Source organism: Phasianus colchicus, chromosome 11 (genome assembly GCF_987193195.1).
Source record: "Phasianus colchicus chromosome 11, bPhaCol1.hap1.1, whole genome shotgun sequence".
Taxonomy (NCBI): Eukaryota; Metazoa; Chordata; class Aves; order Galliformes; family Phasianidae; genus Phasianus; species Phasianus colchicus.
Window position 1 is genome coordinate 11,532,756 of NC_143446.1, and position 14,936 is coordinate 11,547,691.

At 47.1% G+C, this 14,936-nt stretch overlaps 1 protein-coding gene across 3 annotated transcripts in view; it reads right to left on the bottom strand.

Annotated features, from left to right (window-relative positions):
- The window catches only part of KLF15 (KLF transcription factor 15), a 30,989-nt gene that overhangs the window by 8,697 nt on the left and 7,356 nt on the right, over positions 1 to 14,936 (bottom strand). The window contains exon 1 of one of the 3 annotated variants that reach the window (XM_031607448.2): positions 2,884 to 3,319. The exons of 1 other annotated variant lie outside the window; for it this stretch is intronic. The gene's annotated coding sequence lies outside the window, so the exon portion shown is untranslated. Of the gene's footprint in view, positions 1 to 382; positions 1,099 to 2,883; positions 3,320 to 14,936 lie in introns of those variants that run through there. One more of the 3 variants, XM_090148243.1, reaches the window with a different exon arrangement.

The window sequence follows — 14,936 nt, forward strand, 5'->3', positions numbered from 1 at the left end:
CCTGCACTGCCCTTAACAAGGATGGCACAGCGCTGAGCTAATTACCACGGCCAGCTGCCAGCACCCCATCCCTTCACATCCCATCCCTTTGGGTGCGGAGATCCAGGTAACCCATCCCTTGTGCCAGATGCTGAACTGGGAGGGCTGGAGTGGTCCCACTTCCCCCTGCAGAAGTGGCATCCTATGGGACTGCACTGAGCCCCAGCCCCACGGCACCCACACAGGCAGCACCACCGCGTGCCGACAGCCGGGCACGTCCCACAGTCTCCCAGTTAAGCTAAGCAAAAGGTTACTGGGAAGCGGGGAAGGCAGAAGGGGTATCTGTGGGTCTGTTGTCTTTTTTTCTTTCCTGCTCCCCAGGGAAAAGAAAGAAGTTGCTTACGGGCTGGAGCCTGTGCCCCTCGCAGTGACCGCGTCCCCCCGCACGGAGCGCACAGTGGCCCTCAGTCATCCGCTGAAGGTGACTGACTGAAAGCAGAGCCCTACGTGTGCATAATAAAACAACTCTTTCTGGGGAAGGCATGCGGCGGGCAGAGATAGAAGTCATTTGATCAGCCTATGAGGGCTGCGTGTGTGAATTAGGAGGCATGTGACCAGCGTGAAGGAAATGCCACTCAGGCTTGTTACACGCTGTCATTTTCCACAGGCTCTGCTGCTGCGCTTTGGACGCTTTGCCATGAATAGTCAATAGCTCCGTGCAGGGACAAGAACCTTCCTGCTGCTACTGCAGCCCCAGCTCCAAGATTTACCCATCTTTGCCTTCTCTGGGGAAAAATGAAAAGCCGTATGTGTGCTCAGCAGCGAACGTGGCACACAGCACCCTCAGAGAGCTCCATCCCACTGACAGCATCTATTCATATTTTGCAGGAAATAGGGAGGAAAAAAAAGCCTCATTTCTTAAAGACACAGCTTCCTCCTCCATCCACACATGGAGGCTGAAAGAGCTTAGAGGCGAGCCCGCGTGTTCCCCTGGTTTGTGCAGCTCCGAAAGCTCACATGTGCTGAGCGCGAGGAAGTTCACACAGAGGTTAGCGGCTCAGCCTATAACCATATCCTATAGTAAAAGTGAAGAGCCAGAAGAGCTGAAATTTGACACAGCTCAAAGAACCAACAACAAACCGAACACTGCTGGAGGAACTCTCCGCCCGGACTGCAGCAGAGCGGTGCTGAGAGCACACCGTGTTTTTTCTAAGAAACGCTGGCACGCTCCGAGCAGCTGGCAAGGTTTGCTTTTGCAAAAGGAAAAAGCTCAGGTTTTCTTTAAATGCCTGCAAGAGGCAGGAAGCCACGTATCAGCACAGCCCTAAACACGGGGAATAGAACTAAACCCTGGTGTGAATGAGGGCTGAAAAGAAGGAATGCCAACAGGAGCAATGAGCAGCAGAGCTGGCAGGGGACAGTCCCTGTGCGCAGTGCCACCTGCGTCTCATGAGGACGGGGACTGTCAGGGTGAACACATCAGGCACAGCACACACCGGGGCTGCACTCCACGCTCCCAAAGCTCGCGCAGCAGCCAAGCGGATTTTGGGGAATGCCTGGAATGCAGGATCGAGCCCAAGCTATATTTTATCCTAAAGGCCAAGCCAACAACTGAAGGCTTTCATCCCCGCTTCGTCCGAAGGCTCAGCCAAAATCAGGAGCTTCAAAAACAAAAACAAAACGCCAGGACTACGCGAGCGATGAGAACGAATGATGGTGTTTACATAAAGCACCTCCATCCCTGACAGCAACGTGAGCACAGGCAGCTCAGCGCAGGGCAGCAGCTGCTCAACTGTGCAGCACCACAGCCACCTTCAGAGAGGTCCGAAGCGTGCCAAAAACATGTTGTTCTGCTGAGATGTGTCCATCTAACCACCGGCTTAAAGAGCAAAATAATAATAAAGGGACTGAGAGGGTACATTCTGTCTCACAATGACACCAAATGTTAAGCCCTGGGAATTTGCTGAGAGCTGGGGACTGTTTCCCAGTTTGTCACTTCTGGACTGTCAGCCCAGCACTGCCGATAACACAGCGCTACGTGGGTTCAGATACAATGACACTCATCTGCTATGTGTGTTGCTGCAGCTCTTTCAAGTTTAGGACCGATCCCTGCAGGATTTACCCTTGCTCCATAGTTGTAAATCAGTGCAGGCTGACTCCTGCCACAAAGCGAGCAGTGAATTTCTAAGATATTAAAATGGAAGTCAGAGGGAAAAGAAATAGTAATAAAAAGTATATATATATATGCAAGTGAATAAAATTATAATAATCAAAAGGAGAAGCCAAGAGTCAGAGAGCCCATCTGCTCCCAGCCCTGCTGCAAGGTGGCTGTACAGCTCATCGGACACCAAGGCACAACAACACTATTTAGGGGCCTCCCTGCCTTTTTCTAACCCCACTGCTTTTGGAAAGCCTCAAAACCCTCCCCAAGTCCCTATTTTCTTCCGACCACCCCTTTCACACCCAAACTTTGGCTTCCACACAAGGCAGCCGGCAGCATCCCCCCCCCCCCTCCCGCACCGAACCCCCAAAACAACACATGCTGACATTGGACCAGGGGGGCACAACTCCAACACGAGCACAGCCGCATCTCCACCACTGCAAAGCGTGTGGCTGGTTGTTTTTTTAGTGGGTTATTGGTTTTGCTTGTGTCTGGGTGTTTTTTTCTTTTTTTTTCTTTTTTTTTTTTTTTTGGGGGGGGGGGAGGGGGGTTGTTTGGTTGTTTATTTGTTAGTTTTCCCTGTTTTTAATATATTATTTTTCCTCTCTCCCTCCTCAAGCTGTTTTTTCCCACCGCTGGAAAATGTGACCTTCCCAGACAGGCAGCCCCTCGCAGCCCCCCCCCACCCCACGGCGGTACCGGGGGTTCCTCTGCCGGACCGCGCACCCCTCGCACGCCCTTACCTGAACTCGTCCAGCAGCCGGCCTTGGGGGGATCGGGGTGGGGAGTGGGAGGGGGGGGGGGAGAGGAGAGACGGGAGAAAACGCCGAGAATTCAAAAACAGCGTGGAAAACGCAAAACGCGATACCAAAACGATTAACAAACAAATAAATAAACAAATAAATTTTAAACCCGAAGAATCGAAAAACGGCCAAAAAAAATAAAAAAAAAAAAATCAACCACCTAACCACCAAACGGGCGGAAAAAAAAAAAATAACCCAAAAACAAAACAACAACAACAAAAAACCAGCAAGAAACAAACAAACAAACAAAAAAAAAACCGCACAACCAAACCGAGGAACGAAAAGACCCCCCCCGGTCCCAAAAGCGCGGCGGGACGCGGAGCGGAGCGGGCGCAGCTCCCCCGGGAGGCGGCGCGCGGTGCGGCGCGGCCCCGCGGCGTAGTACTATAAACCCTCCGGCACGGCGCCGGCGGCCGCGGGGGGGCCGGGGAGAGGCTCGACCGCGTCCGCAGCCCCCATTGGCCCCGCAGCGCCGGGGGCCGGCCCGTGTTCAGCCTCAATGGGAGCCGCGCATCGCACGGCCCGGCCCCCGGGGCAGGCGGTTCGCGGCCACGTGCGGATCCCCGCGGGTGTGCGAGTCCCGGGTGTGCAAGGCTCGGGGGTGTGCAGGACCCTGGTTCTTCTCCTGCCCGTGGGAAATCACTGCTGGCTTCTCCCCCAGCATTATTACGGTAGGTTTAGTACACATCTATATTACTAGTTTTATATGTTCACAGTATTGTTTGTGTATCTGTATACACGTATATATACACAAACATGTATATACAAACACATGTATATATACACACATATATATGGAAACATATGTATATATATACACACATACATGCAAACATATATTCATATATATATACAATATATATGTGTATATATACATATATACACACAATACTATGTATGTGTATTGTCTACACACATGTATGTATATACACTAGTTAGATATATATGTGCATGGATATCAAATCATAGAATGGCACAAAGATCATCCAATTTACACAGAATCACATAGAATCATAGAATCACCAAGAATAGAAAAGACCTCCAAGATCATCCAGTCCAACCATCCATCACCAATATCACTCATTAAACCACACCCCTCAGTACAACATCTAAACATTTCTTTATACCTCCAGGGATGGTAACTCCACCATCTCCCTGTGCAGCCTCTACCAGCACCTGACCACTTTTTCAGAGGAGGAATTTTTCCTAATATCCACTCTGAACCTCTTCTGGAGCAGCTTAAGGCCATTACCACGTTTTATCACGGTTAACAGGGAGCAGAGGCCAACTCCTGCCTTGCTACAAGCTCCTTTCAGTAGACAATGAGGCTTCCCCTGAGCCTTCTCCACACTGAACCATCCCAGCTCACTCAGCTGCTCCCCATCAGACTTGTGCTCCAGGCCCCTCACAGCTCCATTGCCCTCCTCTGAATATGTTCCAGGACCTTGATGTCCTTCTTGTACTGAGTGAACCCCTCAGTACTCAACTGAACACAGTACTCGATCCCAATCCCTCTGCAATGGACACACCATTTATGTAGGTTATATATACATTTCTAAGTTACACGTCATACATACGTGGGCTCAAACACGCCACCATTCATTCGCTATGACTGTTGCTGCAGCTCTTGCTTGTTTAGGACCAATCTCTTTAAGGTTTTCTCCTGTTCAGTGGAAGATTTTAAATCTGCTCATCAGCTGTTTTTCAAGTTCCATCTATATGTTTCCAACCCTGGAAAGGCCCAGGCCAGTCTACCAGAACACAGCCTCATGGCAGCAAACCTGTACAACTTTCTGACATCCCCATTAGAAAAGATTAGGATATTAGGAACAATTTCTTCTCTGAAAGAGTTGGGATGCACTGGCAGAGGCTGCCCAGGGAGGTGGTGAAGTCACCATCCCTGTAGGTATTCAAGAACTGTGGAGATGTGGCACTGAGGGATGTGGTTATGGACATGGTGGCGGTGGGTTGGGGTTGGACTTGGACATCTTAGAGGTTTTTTCCAGCCTTAACAGTTCTATGATTCTGCTGCTCCAGGACTATGGGCTTTGGGGATGACCCAGCAGTGCCCAGGCAGCCCCCATGGCTGCAGACCTGGGGAGCAACAGCAGCTGGGCTGGGTGGGGGAAGCCCTGTGGGGTCACAGAAATGGTTTGTAAAGGGGGCACTGAGGGATGGGAGGGCTTTGTGCCTTCTCTTCCCTCTGGGTAAGTGAAGTTTAGCTTGATGCAATGTAAAGGCATTAGATTGAGAAATTCTGATATAGCTAAAATCCCAAACCCTTAAGATTGAGCTTATTGGAATGAGAACTGCTTGCTTGTTCAGACAGGGAATTACCTTAGAATGTTTAGTACCATGGAAACAAACAAAATTTACAACCTTAATTTTACTATTATGACCTAAATATGCACTGGGACACGTTAGAGGTCTCTCTAAATTTTGGACAACTTCTTTAGATTTAAGTTCCAGTAAATTCCAGTTTTCTACTTCAGAACAGGGAGGGAAATCATGTATTTACTCACGTGCAAATAAAACAGTGCACACCCCAGTTCTGCTTTTCAAGCTGCTTTCACTTCACGAGGCCAAATCCTTTCCGTTTCCCTACCAGCACCATGCGGGGCTGGCTGCATTCTGCTGTTACGCAGAAGCTGAAGTGTGCAGAGGGCTCTGGCAGACCCAGATGCGTGCAGCTGCTGAGGTGAGATGTCCATCCGCCTTTCCTTGTGCCAGTGTACAGCTGCACGCAGAGGTGGTGGAGGGACCCGTGGCTTTACCTGCTATGGATGAGTCACTTTGAGGGATGGGTTGAAACCTGTTAAACCAGGTAACGAACTGATGAGGCTGAGCCCAACTGCGCTGGTTCATGGGATGAGTAACTTCAGCCACACTGCAGAACCCTACAGAGCATTGTATCCATTCAATGCTAGGCAATAGCAATCACTGGGAAGCAAAATGCAAATGGAAATAAGCACACATGTAACTAGGGGTTCTGTAGTTCTCCAAGATTTTCCTGGGGAAAAAAAAATATGGCAACACACAGGGAAAATGAGTCCCCAGCATCCAGGATGAGCCTCTGTCCTGAGCTTGCTTGTGCACTGTGTGACACGTTCTGGATGCCCCAACATTCTTACGCATGTCCAGGTGCCCTTTGCCACACACATGGGATTTGCTGTGCTGGGAAACTCCAGGAAAGTCCTTGTGCATCTGTGTGGTGCCTATGGGACCTCTGGGTGCTCAGCAGTCTTGCAGATGTTCCTGCTCTGACCAGGCTACTGGGCAGCAGGACACCCTGGACAAACATCCAAAGTCCATTTTTTCTGCCCAGGCATAAATTCTAGACAGACAAAGGACACGCTGAAAACAAATACAATATACAACAGCACGAGTTCTGAGGTTTAATTTCAGCATAAAGAATTTCACTCCTGTGCAAACCCACTATGGAAAATAATGAGAAAAAATGTGCAAGTCGGTGTGGCTTGGAGTCCAGATCTGAGGTCATCCTTTGTGAAGGATGTCCACAGGTTCATCCTCTACAGCACCTTTTCTGAGCTGAGATTTTATCTGAGGAGTTTTCTTTCCCAGGATGATCACACTGAGGTTGTCGTGTGGCCTCAACCCACAGCCATGGTTCTGGGGTCCACAGATGCACTTTGGGGCTTAAATCAAAGTTGAGATTTACATGCAACAGTGGCAATTCCATGCACCTCTCAAGTTGTGAACTGATCTTTTGATCAATTCCTTGAAGCCCCACGACAGTGAAAACAACTGGCACTGAGCTTTGCTCCTGGTGTTGGAATCGCTGTGAGGTTTTGCTTAACAGCAGAAGAAATGCACATATCTCCATCAATACAATTATTTCTGGTCACTTCTGACTGCCAACTCTCGGTGCAATGACTGCTGGTGTGGGGCAGGCTGTCAGGTTAAGGTTAGAGAGATCCATGCTGCTGTCACCAATGGCTTTGGATCAGCTTTCTTCTGCTCAATGGCTTCATTTGGTACTGCAGCAATACTGACCCCTGCTCCATGCTGTAAGATGCATTTGTCTTCTCCCCATCTCACATTTTTTGTGCATTATGACACTTCCTTCCCTGTTCATCTCTTCACCAGGAGTCCTTTTAAAATCTGTTTACCTCTGTCCCTTGATCCTGCCTGGGGATTTTCCATTTTCTCTTTGCTACCTTTCAGGAGGGAATTTCGGTCAGACTAGTTCTCCTGCTCAGACAGCCTCTGTGGCATTCCTCTGCCCAACAAATGCAGGGCCAAGGTGAGGCTAAGGGACTTTTCATTGTCCTTTGTCTCATAGCTGTGTACTAAAGATCCAGTCGGGAAAGGCAAACACAGCACAGCATTGGAGCCTTTTAAGATTTTCCTGGAGATAATAATAGCACAGCATTATCAAGTCAAAAAGAAACTGCAGGCTGATGTTGATCCCAAGCTGTTGTGCACAAAACTGATAAAGGTGGAAGGAGCAAAGGCTCATCAGCTCTGTGCTCAGCACCATGCACTGTTTGGCTCTGCCTGTGGCTGTCCCAAGGCTCATTTTTCCTGCCTCAGGTTTTCCCATCTTCTGTAAGTTGCTCAGTATTGTGTTACAGCTGACTTCCCATTTCTGAGTGGGCTGAAAGGGAAAGAAAGCTTTGCAGATGGGCAAAAGGAGAGATTGTGCTGCACAGGTACTCACTGTGCTGCCTTAGAGGTCACTTGCTGTAGTTCTGCACCAGCAAACCGTTAGTAATGAGGGAAGCACACTTGGCAGAACAAGGGTTAGTTGGGCAGCATTGATTGCTTGCACACTTCTACGTACAGATTGACTTGCTCTTTCCCAATGAGAGAAACAAAATAATCAGGCAAAAAGGAAATTGAGGACTTCAATCCATCAGCAGATGGATCACATTTAATGCAACAACACCAGTGCCTGGCCCCCCCTGTCCTGCATCTTTCAGCCCCATTGCAGGGACCAACGGTAGCACCCAAGCCTGTCAAACTGCAGTAGCACTGTGAGCACTTTAACTCAGCAGTCCTTGACATTCGCAGATAAGGACTGCAAGTTCTTTTGGTACTACAGAAATATTGACACAAGGAATATGTTTATCCCTGACTGTGGTTCTGCAGGACAAGGTGGAAACGGCAACAGCAATCTCAGGGCTTAATTTCTTTGGCCTTGCAAGGGCATCTCTGCTGCAGAGACAACAATTCATTGATTCCTCTTTTCCTTCTTTTCTTTCCTTAACTAGTTTGGAAATTATGTTGTCTTTTTAAGTCAGAATTATAGGTCTAGGGGGAGATAAGATAGAAGAAACTCATTCTTGGTTGTTTTTTTTTTTGTTTTTTTTTTTTAATGTTAATGCTCTTTGGAATATTAAAGACAGTGGGGAGCTGAGCAGAGTTTCTGATTTTCTCCCAAACTTTCTGTTCATTAAGATACTGAGAGAGAACATTAGCTGACTTTTTGGCTGTTATTTTCCCAGGCTATGTTTAACTAGGTCCACTTCCAAACTTGGCTTTCTAAGCAGACCTGCATTTCAATATATGGTCAAACACACCTAAGAGAAGTGCTACACCCATTGATATGCTGAATGGATCAGGGAATCAGACCACCTCCTGCAGCTCCTAGAGGTTCCAGAGCAAGGGGAGCAGCCCGGTTCAAGCTGACCCTCCTGAAGATGACTCAATACAGGCAGGTCTGTCAATGTGACAAAATCCACTGATTCACTTTGAGATTCAGCACCTACCTCTACTGCGTTTAAAAAACCAAAATAGACTGGAGGACATACAGGAAGATCTGGGCCATGAGTAATCCTGGCTGTGGTTCAGGAGCAGATCTGCAATATGCTGTATTCCCCTGCCCTCTCCTGGAAGGAATACGCAGAGCTGGGTGTGTTTGTGCAGGATCCTTGTGCTAGGGACTCTGGGAAGCAGCTTGAGGTGGTGAGAGAAGATGATCATTTTGAAGACACTGTTTAGAAAAATGAAAAACTATGGCTGTGTTGTATCCATCATGTGTTGCCAACACCGAGTGTGCCAGAAATTGGCACATCTCTCAAGAGAATGTGAATGTTCTCAAGGAAGAGCTGCCCTGCCTGTCTGTTTGCACTGAATTGGGAAACCAAGAAGATGACCCAACCAACAGAATCCAGAGCCTCTCCCTCACCTTAAATAGTAAACACAAAGCCCACACAAAAACACTGCTGACCTTCGCTCAGGTCACAGAGCAGTGACAGGTCAGAAATGCAACACTGGCAGGGGACAAGTGCAAGAAGGCACATGTGAGCCCATCACTTGGCCAACGACATGGTGAGAACCCAGCAAGGAGATTCTTCTTTGTCCCAAACACCAAACATCCAAAGCAACACTAGTCTTTTTTAGGAAGAGGACTGGTTAGGGAATTGCTGCTGTTAAGATAATAATGGGAGCAATGAACCACAAAAGATGAGTGTGGTCACTCTATAAGTAAGACTACAGTTCAATAGTTGCAGTGTAGGATCATGAAACAGGAGCTTTGGAAGGACAGAACCAACTTCATGTGCACTATTTAACCTCAAAAATTTTCTCACACTTTGAGTTTTCTTTGTCCTTATGTTTCACCATGTCCTTGTAAGCCCAGCAACATGGCAGGCAAAACTCCTCCACCATGTCATAGAATCATGCACATACTGGAAAAGACCAGTAAGATTACTATGTCCAAATGTCAACCAATCCCCACCATACAACTAACCATGTCCCTCATCTCAAGTGCCACATCTTCAAGTTGCTTGAACACCTCCAGGGACAGTGACTCCACCACTTCCCTGGGCAGCCTGTTACGATTCTTTCTGAGAAGAAAGTTTTCCTAATACCCAAACTGAACCTCCCCTTGGTGCAACTTAAGGCCATCATCAAGAGCTGAGTTCCCCTCCATGTTGCTGAGGTGCTGCTCAACACAGAGGAAAATGACACTATGCTCTGCAGATGTCATGATCTTGTGTGAGTACTTGTGGGTAGGAGGGCTTCATCTTTCAAACCTTGGCAGTTCTCTCTTTTTTTCATGTTTGGGAGTCACTGAAGACATGTCAGACATCACATAATACCCCCAACAAGGTCCACAAGTGGGTTATTTTCCCACAAAGCCTGTTTGCTGGGTTTGCAGTATGTTCAGCACGTTTCTCTGCCTTCCCCTACACCATCTTATCAAAGAGATGAAATCAATAAAGCAGTTCCAGCTGCCTTAAGAAGAGAGAAATCTCCTATTTCCTGCTTCAGCACAGGGGTTAAGCACAACGTTTCTGTTCATCACAGAAATAAACATTAAATGAATGTTGAGTTATATCCCTCCTGTGACTAATGTTCTAGCTTGTTTTCTAACATTAATTTTTCATATACTTTTTTTTCCCTCTTACATTTGTCCAGACTCCTGTGTTCCTGGGGGAATAATTACCCACTCAGCAGTTACTCTGAAGTCCAATTGTAATAGTTGGCAAACCTCCATTCTTCCATGCAAGCTTTCAAAATAATACTTCAGCTTATTTCAAATAGCACCACTCTCTGGAACTTCTTCCCAATTTGCTTTGCCTTGGATTGATATTCATTTCACTGCTTGTTGAGAGCTGACCGCTTTGCTTGTCACAAGGCAGATATTCTCAACAGAACAATTACAAACAAACAAACAAAAAACAGAACAGAGGGATGGCATGTTTAAAAATGATCCATTGTGATGTAATGGTCTATTTCCTCGTCTAATGAATCCTTACTAGGAATGTAAGCAATGAAGAAAACACTGATTCAAACCTGGATTATACTTCCCCAAAATACAGATGTGATCATAGGAAGTATTTTCATTCACACCAACCTTGGAGTTGTCAGAAAGTAAATTTTAGTCGTGTGTTCTGTGATCTAAAAATGCGCATTTTCTTATTCTGCAGGGACTTGGGGACAAAACATTCACTGTACTGGCATAATTAGAAATAACCGAGAGCTGAATTCAGAATCACTGGTATATACTCCTTCCTATAAACACTGCCTGGGAGGAAACCGCATCCTTTTCCAACTGTGCTACTATTTAATTCATGTCTATATGGCCAGAAGCAACCCACCTCATCTCCTTTCTCTCCGTTTTTTCCATCTGTTCCTGAGGATAATAGTCTTGGCAGTGTATGATACTGAACAAACTGATGTTCAAAAATTGCATTTAGGTTGTCTGGTGAAGGATAAATAGCAAAAAGTTGATGACAAAGCCTTGTCTTCAGGACACTTGAGCTGTCCTAATGTCACGGGGAGTGTGGCAGATCCTGGAAGGAGAATCTCGAATCAATGAATGGGAGAGAAGAGCACATCTTATTTAACTATTTCACTCTTCCTTAGCTCTACTTAATGACATGCTAACTCAGTTTTTTCCTAAAATTAAGAGAGATGGCTCTAAACCTTTGAACATCACCCAGTGTTTGACCAAGTGTCTGGATTTTTATTTTTATTTTTGGCCTGAGCCTGTATTTAATTGTGAGCATTTCATGAACAAGTGGATGCAGTGGGGCTCGTCTGCATAGCACAACAGCTCCTGTCGCTCAACAAGCATCACCTCCATTTTTACAGTTAAGCATTGATCTTGGTAACTTGTCAGGCTTAGCTAAACTTCACTATTGTAATTCCCTTTTGCAAGCAAATTCCTGTCTTGATATCACAGCCCCAAGGTAAATACAGACAAGTTTCTGCTCTGCAAAGTATCACGGTGTCAGCCCTACTCACAACACAGCTATGGTGACCAGTCAAGACACTGACTTTGCTTTTACTCCAGAAATAAGAGAGTTATCACTGATCTGAGAGGACAGAAATGAGGTTGGTTCTAAGACATCATTTATCTCTTTTAGCATGCAAAGTCAATTACAATCACAAGTGTATGTTATTTGCAACAGCCAGTACTAACCAGGAATTTCACTGCTTGGCACAGAAGAGGATGAAGAAATCAATTGCAAACTCTGTGTCTTTATCAAAATCGATCCTGTAATTAAATATTTACCTTCAAGACTTGTCCAGCACAAAATTACCTTTTTTTTTTTTTTTTTTTTAAGGATGATATCCTTCTCTCTGCTCCTACATGCTAAAATCAATGTATGTGGATTATTTAAACTCTACCAAATTTTACTCTTTTTTTTTTTTTAACACAGTTTTAAATCTTCCAGTATCTTCACTTCATGAACTCTCATAAATGCTCCTGCTAACATTTCAGGTCACCTCTTTGTTACTTTCCCATTCCCCTTGCTGCTTTTGCCCCTTGCCCAGCTTCTGCTGGGCACTAATTCTGCCTGAAGGAGAGGACACAGCACTGCCACAGTCAGATTGGAAATCCTGTTGGACTTTAAACTTGGAATACTCAAGCATTTCCAAAATCTTGGGAGCCATTCTTAATCTGTCAGCATCTTTTTAGGAACGATCTAAGAACTGCCTGGGCATTCATAAGAAAACTGAAACTGTCAAACGCTCTTTCCTTCCTTCTGACCTATGTGCAGAGTTGTCAAGATGGACAGCTGCTTGGGCCAGCACACAGCCAAACACACAGCTGAATTAGAAGCGTCAACTCAACAACTTAAGGTTGGAATCAGCTCGTTTCAACCCAGGCCTGGCAGATGTGCACTGTCAGCAATGCTGTACCAGGTCTGGTAAAGGTGAGATATACGCAGTGCTGAGCCACAGCAGATCCCCTCCTACAGAGCAGCTCCACGTGTTTCACAACTTGCCTGTCCTGCTGTAGCCCGTGGGGACTGCAAGAAGCTGGGGTGCTGTGGGTTGATGGGATGGAGGTCTTTGACACCTGCTCAGATGTACATTCAGGTCTTACCCCTCCCCACAGCACCCTGCTGCAAACAGCTGCATATGTGTCATCCTGATTACACCATGGTTGAATGCAAGCTGAGGCTGCTGCTTTATCTGTCTGCCTTCAGCAGAACTCAGCAGTAAGTGTTCACAGCAGCTGCTAGTAGATAACGTGTTCATGTTCTCTCCATCAGTGCCACAGGGATGAGCACCATGCTTTACTGGCCCTCTCTGTGGTGCTTGCTGCTGCAGCTCCATGGCAATTGGCATCCACTCGTGCTAGCCTGAGCCCCAGACATGGGAAAGGCTGCACATCTGCTGGAGTTTTATCCCAGTCATAGGTTGAAACACAAGAGCGGTCCTTTTTAAAGCAAATTCCATTTGCTAGAACTGCAATTTTGTGTGGGGAAGGGCCAGATGTGCAAGTGGATATCCAGTGTGCAAAGGTGGAAGCAGTGTGGCCTCCAGAAAAGCTGCAGCAGCAGCCCAGTGCCAGACTGAGGTACAGTATTGCAGCCTTTGACGTCATTCCAGCACAATCAGACTCCAGTGTCTGTCCGGGTAGGACATTGCACACAGTCCCCCCTCCCTGAGAACAGGCTCGTTGTTCAACACCGAAACAGATTTCACTGAGGAATCAAGCCCAGCTCTGCCCTGCAGAGAATTAACTCAGCACTGCCAGATCAGGCCTTCACTGCACAGAAATAGATTAAATGGGTGTCAGGCTGCTCAGAAAGCTGTATGATTATTTGTCTTCAGGCAAAAACATTTTAAAATAGAGGGGACACCAGCATGCAGCAACAAAATGATGGATGCAAGAGCTGTTTGCCCTCCCAAACTGAGCTGTTTGCGTGAGGCAGGAGAGGATTTGAACACCACTTCAATTTGTTACAGGGCTCACTGCAATTGGGCTTGGGCAAAAGAAGTAAAGGTTACCAAAATCTGGGAGGCATATGGGATAGAATCATAAAATCATGAAGGTTGAAAAAGACCATTAAGACCATCCAGTCCAACCATCAAACCATCACCACCAATACTGCCCACGAGACTGTGTCCCTCAGTGCCACATCTCCATGGTTACTGAACACCTTCAGGGACGGTGACTCCACCACTCCTGGGCAGCCTGTGCCAATGCATCATCACTCCTTCTGAGAAGAATTTGTGCTTGGAGATGTTTATGTCTTTTCTGGGATAAAGGAATCAAGGGAAGCCAAAAGACGATGATATTTTGTGGCAGGGGTTGGGAGAAATCAGAGCATAAGGTGCAAAAGGCATGGAAAGAGCTTGACACAGGCAGGAGCAAAGAAAGGCCTAAGGGTTCCCAGACAGCTCCATTGGAGCAAATGGCTCAATGTTGGACTCAGGCATGGGTTGCCACCTCCAAGGAAAAGGCTGAGAGCTGGCAGTTCCATCCAGCCAAGAGAAACGAGCAGCAGAGGGGCCTCTGTCCTGGAGGATGGAGCAGCAGCAGGGCGGGCTGTTCAGCATGGGTGAGGCACAGTGGGGATGGAGAGGTGTCCCAGCCCTCCAAGCTCAGTGAGTGAGACAAGTCCTCATAAAAACACAAGCCAGCAGGAAAGCTTCAGCAACCCAAAAGAAGAGGTGCGGAAAGGAATAAAAATGCTGAGAAGTCACCTCAAGCAGAGGCTCCTGAGCCGCGTTGGAAGGCGGCCACCGCATGGGACAGGGCCAGGCAGAGAACTTGGCACTTCTCAGCCCTCTCTGGAGCCCGCTGAGACAGTAGACAAAAAGTTTTGTCAGCTCAATTACTGCAGCCTCCTCCTCTCTCTTCCCCACCTTCAAGAGGAAGATGTGCCAGGAGCTTCTCTGGCTGGCTACAAGGCCACGTGCCTGCAGACGAGCCACGTGGGCTGCTCCAAGGGGCAACAGTGAGCAACTGTACACTGATGGAGCTGCAGGATTCACCTCTGAAAAGAGAATGCACTATGACCCACAGTGCGCAAAGTCCCAGATCTAACACAGCATATGGGGCATGGAAGGTAGATCAGTCAAACTGCTGCAGTTCTCACTGGGCTGATCCCAAACAACTTGAGACCTTCAGTTAAGAACTGGGCTCTGTTCCTCCTGCTGCAACAAAACATGGATATATTGCAGTGGTGAAAGTGCTTGCTTCACACTTTACCATTGCCAAAGACAGAAGATGATTTACAAGATGCTAGGAAAAGCATCAAGAAAATAAACAAGAGACT